Source organism: Hevea brasiliensis, chromosome 5 (assembly GCF_030052815.1).
Source record: "Hevea brasiliensis isolate MT/VB/25A 57/8 chromosome 5, ASM3005281v1, whole genome shotgun sequence".
Classification (NCBI taxonomy): Eukaryota; Viridiplantae; Streptophyta; class Magnoliopsida; order Malpighiales; family Euphorbiaceae; genus Hevea; species Hevea brasiliensis.
This window is the reverse complement of record NC_079497.1, coordinates 91442207-91449083: the sequence shown is the minus strand read 5'-3', so window position 1 is coordinate 91449083 and position 6877 is coordinate 91442207. Positions and strand designations below refer to the sequence as shown.

Here is a 6877-nt window from a genome sequence, read left to right as displayed (position 1 = left end):
CCATACCCTTTAAGTATAAGAAAGTCAATATTTTGACTTGAATAGTACCTTGAATAGTAACCACAACATGAAAATTTGTAAGAATGTAAGTTTAAACATATTGGAATTAGTTATGGGAATTATTATGAAGCAAAGATACTGAGACACTATAAATTTTGTGTTTCAGCTGAAAAAAACTCGGAAGGTCTGAGAGACTGAGTCAAGGCCTAGAGACGACTCACGTCAGGTTTGTGCACAATAAACCTTATTTGAGCATTTTGTCATTGAAAAATTGATTTGGTATGATTTATAAAAATATGATGTTAATCATGAATTGTGTTGCCACTTTGTGAATGAAACTATGACTTTGGAAATTTATCAGATTCTCATGAATTATTTGAATAAAATGTTTGAAATAGATTTTTTATTCACACTTAGCATGACAGTGCCTTATTATTCCTCCTCCATTAATGGGATGAGATCGATTATTTTTCCTCCCTCTATGGTCTACCAGTTGAGGTTGTAGATCGGATGAGTACTCATTAGCTAGTTAGCCACCTCCCTCATTGATTTCGATTAGTGGGGTTGTAGATTGCTTTGTCGTGGTGTACAACAAGGCATTGATCGAAAATTTTGTGTTATGGCTTAAGTTGTATATGAATTGGCAACATTATGTTTATTAAATCGTTTTACCAAAATTGTGTTATAATGAGTTTTGATAAATTGTGAAATGTACTTGTGAAATATTAAATTGTGATTTGTCAATGAATGTTTTATGTACTGCATTTCAAATTTTTATTGTGCATCACTGAGTATTTTTATACTCAGCGATAGCTTATTTTGCTGTCACAGATAAGAGCAAGAAAAAAGTAGCAGAGTGAGCTGCTGAACTGGAAAAGTTTGCGTTGATCTTTTGTACGGGTATTTATTTATACCCTTGTAGTTAATTGATGTAAATATTATAATGTTTTATGTATCAATGTAAAGTTGAGTAGTTATCTAATAAATTGTAATAATATTATTTTTGGATTTTATATCTGTAAATTAAACTTGTGAATGTAAATTAGCTTTATTGAATGTAATGTTGATGGAATTATTTTGAAATGGTTTGATTTGAGAATTTTGAGTTGAATTGAGATTATTTGGAGGTTGGGAGTTGTGAAAAATTTATTGGAAGTGTTTTTCTCAGGCATTTGAAGAACTGTTTTCTCAAAATACAGACGGCACTCTACCGAAATTTTTATAAAATTTGCAGAAAAATAAAATGGGACAAAAATTTTAAGTAGTTTTGAAACTTCGAATAAATGATTTTAATTCCTACCAAAATGCTTACCACTTCCAAAATGTAAGAAAATGGTTTTAAAATCCCTTGTAGGATACTTAATTAGTTATCGGTAGGTGGAGTTCGGTAGTTCATTAGGTATTTTACGGGATCATGTCATGCCTTACAGAGGGGTAAGGTGTGACATGAAACCATTAAAAGAACACCTAATAACTTATTGGGTACTACACAAAGTATTTGAAATATGGGAAAAAATACCATTCAAGCAATATTTCCAAAAGTGTTGCAAATGGATCTGCAAGTTCATCAATCATTGATGGTTCTAAAACTGCTAATCCTAAATTACATGCAATAGTACCTAGAATTACTACTGGAAAAATATATATAAGATTATTGGGCCATGCAGGTTCTACATAATAATTATGACCCATTCCCTTAGCCAATTTAGCTGTTAACATAGGATCATTCAAGTCAAGTTTTTTTTTTTTTGGTTATTGGGATAGGCGAATTCTTATAGATCCATCCTCCAAAAGAACCGGACATGATAATTTTTCATCATCCGGCTCGAGCAAGAATCAAACGAATAAAAGAGATTCATATAAAAAAATCTTGTATGTCTAGACGTTATAAAATCTATATTTGTAAAATCTATATCTATATGTTAGCCATGTCAACACATATATGAATGATTTTATGTTATGTAATAAAAAATTTTATGTAATAAAAAAATTGACTGTATTCTTTTTCCTGAACTGCAATTATCTATTGCAAGGAATTCGTTCTTACAAGTAAATGCTCAATACCCAAGTAGGCTTAAAAGGTGATCATGATCAAGTGCTTTTTGGGTCCTCTCAGACCTTTTGATTGGCCTTTATCTCAAAAAAATATCGAGACTTTTTACATACAAAGTATTTACTTGTTACTAATATAGTTTAGCCCCTATCATTCTTTAGATCCCTTATTTAACTTCACTCCGATTGCATCATAAATTGGGTCAATGCAAAGAAAATGACTACATTTCCTTACTATAAAGTATTAAGTAATAGTAACTAAGTAAATTTTAAATAAATAAAATAAAACTAAGTATAAATAAGAAAAATAGCTAAAATAGAATATAGATTCTACTACATCACTTATTCTATGGGTTTTACGGAGCCTGTTCATACACAACATGATTGGATTTGATCATAGAAAAGATTCTCTTCAAGTGAGCTAGCCTATCCTTTGTATGGGACTTACACAGTGGTTGGAACAAAGACACATTTGGTTATTAATTCTAATGTGGCGGATAAAGGCATATATTCACACGGCTAAATCAATAGTCTAAGTTAACACTCCCATAATCCATTTTTCTCTTAGAGAATTCACTTCATTTATTCATGTCAAATGAAAGACACAATTTTTTGGAGTTGAAGGGAAATATCTAAATACGTGTCTTATTCTTTTCAATAATCCATATATTTGTAGCAATGAAATAATATTCTTCCTCCCCCAAATGATCAATGGTTGATGACAAATATCTAGGATCTATAGTCTTTATTATATTCTATGTTCTCTACAAAAGATCTAAAATGCCCTACTTATATATCATTGAAAAGTGCATTAACATAAATACTATAGTACGAAGAGGTAATACAAAAATGTGTAATCTATAAAAAAGAGTTAAAGTGGATTGTCCTGCACTAGCACTTCCGCGTAATAACTCCACTAAAGGCGATCCTATTATAGGAATATCTTTCTACATGCTTGTTATTATTTTGACTGCCCAATAACCAATTTGGTCCCAAGGTAAGGAATAACTAGTTACAACAAAAGATGCGGTCAATACGGTAAGAACCACGCCCGTAACTCAAGTTAATTCACGAGGTTTTTTAAAGCCACCAGTGAGATATACATGAAATACTTGCTGGATCATCATTACAAGCATTATACTTATCAATCGTTAATGCATTGAGTGGATTAACCAACCGAATTTAACCTCAGTCATTATGTGTTAAATAGAAGCAAGAGCCTCAGTAATAGTTGGATGATAGTAAAAAGTCATAGCAAACCCCGTAGCTACTTGTACTAAAAAACAAGCAAGAGTAATTCCTCATAAATAATAAAATATATTGACATGGGGTGGAACATATTTACTAGTCATAGCATCTATAATTGCCTGAATCTCTAGACATTCTTCAAACCAATCATAGACTTTATTGAGATAGGTAAACTAAAAGGACTTCCCCTTTGAGAACCATGTATAAGAATTTCATCTCATACGGCTCAAACAAAACCACCCAAATACAGTTGAAACATATATGTGTAATATAAAATTCTTAATCCTATGATTTAACAGTTTTATCTGAGGATGATGATATAAAAAAAGAAAAACCCGAAAACTCTTCTTTGCTGTTATAATGCCAAAATATCAAGTCGACTCATTCATCTCTTAGTGTTGATTGTTGCAAGCCTCTTACATCTTCTATTTACCCATTTTTTCCCCTTGATTTAGTATTTTTATTTGTTTTAATGCAATCTTATTGCTAGGAATTTTCTTATTAAGAAACTATAAATCGATTGAAACCTCAGATTCATACTAGAACCACGATGATTTAATAAAATCATCAAACTAAAGATTCCTCGAGTAAGAATCATTGTATCATCACTTATTCAATGAATATAAATATAATGAGTAAAGATCCAAATAAAGGTTTATCCTTTGATCAAACATAAATTAAAAGTTTAAAAGAAGAAAATTCTTTCAATTTATACCTTCTAACTCTTTGAAATTTTTTAGAGTTTGGTCATGGGATCTGAATATTGAGTATGATCATAGTTATAATACTTCGTAATCTATTTCATATATTCCATGCTCTAGATACTAGAATAAAAGATACTAGAATAAATACCTGAAGATGATAGACCTGCTCTCTATATTATCAATAGGATCAATTATAACAAGCCACACACTCATATTTCAGAAAATATAGAAAAAAAAAAAGAAATTGCACCATTGACTAAAAAATTCGAGACCAAAATGAAGCACTACGTATTGAAAAGCTAGGACTTAATGGTTCTTGGAAATCTAGTTCATTGAAATTCCATCTAAGAAAACAAAAGAATTATAAATCTCTAAAATAATAGATAGGAATATTGCAAATAGAGCCATTGCCCATCAAAGGAGTATTTCCCCATCCAGGAGCTACTTTACCATATTCCAAATTCAATGGTTTCAATAAATCCCTTACAATAGTTCGTCTTGGACTAGATCTAGAACTACCCTTGACGCTTTGTGTACCCATAAATCTTATTTGTATTAATTGAGATATATTAACTTTGTATACCATTCCATTGTAAATAAATAATCTTATTATAGATCCATTGGAGTCTTGAAATTATATTATATATAATAATGGAAACAACAACCCTAGTCACCATCTCTTTATCTAGTTTACTTATAAGTCTTATTGGGTATGCCTTATATACTGCTTTTGGGCAACCCTCTTAACAATTAAGAGATCTATTTGAGGAACGCAGGGACTAGTTGAAGTAAAGAGCCTCCCAATATTGGGAGGCTCTTTATTTAAATTTAGATGATGAAAAATCATTTTACCTTTTTAGTTGGAACTTTAGGTGGTTCTTGAAAAAAGATAGCAAAAAAAAAATATATATATATATATTCCTAAAGTTGAGACTAAAAGGAGTCTATAAACCAATGCTTCCATAAATTCAATCGTGGGTTACAATTATAGCTTTCATAAGTATTTATTTTGGATCGCCTCCTAGATAAAAAAAAAAAAAGAACAAGATTCAAAGGCAACGATTCAAATTAAGATGTCTCTGGTACCTTAATGTCAAATAACAAAAAGAAAATAAAGGCTAAAAATAAGAAATCAAATATTGTATCAAACTACTTGTCTTCTTATAGTTGGATCTCTAAGTTTTTGGAATGCTCTAAATTCCACTTGAGCATCTAAATCTAGATCAATACCAACAAAAACATCTCTGAAAAAAGTTTGAGCACTATGCCAAATGTGTCCTAAGAAAAAAAGTAGAGTGAATGAAGCATGTCCAAAAGTAAACCAACCACTTGGGCTACTACGAAAAACACCATCGGATTTCAAAATGGCACAATCTAATTCAAAAATTTCACCTAATTGAAAACACCTAGAATATTTTTTCATAGTAGCAGGATCACTATAATTGACTCCATTTAGTTCACCACCATAGAACTCAATAGTTATAACACTTGTTCGACACGATGCTTCGACTTTGCCCTTCAAAAAGGAACATCGGCTCCAACAATGCCATCTCCATTTACCAAAATAATAGGAAATGTTTAAAAAAAAGTAGGCATAAGACGTACAAAAAGTTCACGCCCTTCTTTATCTCTACAGATAGGATGTCCTAACCACCTAACAGTTATTCCATCCCCATTATCCATTAAGCTTGCTCTGAACAATGCACCCTTTGCCAGATTATTGTCGATGTAACCATAAAAAGCTAATTTTTTAAGAATTTTATACCAACCTTCAGATAAACTTTGATTTTCAGCTAGCTTAGCCCTAACTCTTCGATATATTTCTCGTTGGAAATATCCTTGATCCCATTGATAATGAGTGGGACCAAATAATTCAATTGGGGTAGTTGTTGAACCATACCACACAGTTCTAGCAACAACAAAAGTTGCAAAAAAGACAGCCGCAGTACTACTAGAAAGGATAGTGTCAATATTTCCCATACGTAATCCTTTGTATAAACATTGGGGTGGATGGATACTACAATGGAATAGGCCCGCTATTATGCCTTATGTCCCCACTGCAATATGATGAAAGGCTATCCCTCTCGGAACAAAAGGATTAAAACCTTCCATACCCCATGCTGGACTTATAGGTTGTACCTTTCTAGTTAGTCTAAATGGGTTGGACACCTATAATCCAAGACTATACAATCCAGTTACATAAAAAATACCAAACCCTAAACAAGCCACCCTGGAGAAAAATAAATGAATTCCAAAGATCTTGGGCAAATCCAAAGAAGGCTTTCCTGTACATTCATCACAAAATATTTTGAGATCCCAATACACCCAATGCCAAATAGCTGCTAAGAAGCACAAGCCAAAAAACACAATATACACCCTAGCCATGTCTTCATAACTCTAAATACCTGGATTCGTTATAGTTCCTCTTGTGATACTCTAACCACCCTATGAATTGGTTATTCCTAATTGAGTCATAAAGGGTATAACGAACATACCTTGTCTCCACATTGGATCAAAAATGGGGTCAAAGGGATTAAAAACTGCTAGTTCATATAGAGCCATCGAACTAGCCCAGCTAGCAACCAACGTTGTATGCATTATATGGATAGATAGCAAATAACTATGATCATTCAATACTACAATATGAACATGATACCAAGGCAAAACCATGGAAATAGCCCTTTATTAACTAAAAATAGACACTATGTAACTTTATTGCACTGGAAAAAAAAGTACGTTATAAACCTTCCCTTTTAAGCGGATTATCTTGTAGAAAGAATTAATATTTTTTTTATTTTTTTTATTTTAGTAATAATAATAACGTAACAATTCTGTTTGTAGGAATAAAGAAAAGAGAAGCAGATCTATTCTAC

At 31.7% G+C, this 6877-nt stretch overlaps 1 pseudogene; it reads right to left on the bottom strand.

Moving 5' to 3' along the window:
* Window positions 1–5148: 5148 nt before the first annotated feature.
* LOC131179937 (photosystem II CP47 reaction center protein-like) lies at window positions 5149–6674 on the bottom strand (annotated as a pseudogene).
* Window positions 6675–6877: the final 203 nt, after the last annotated feature.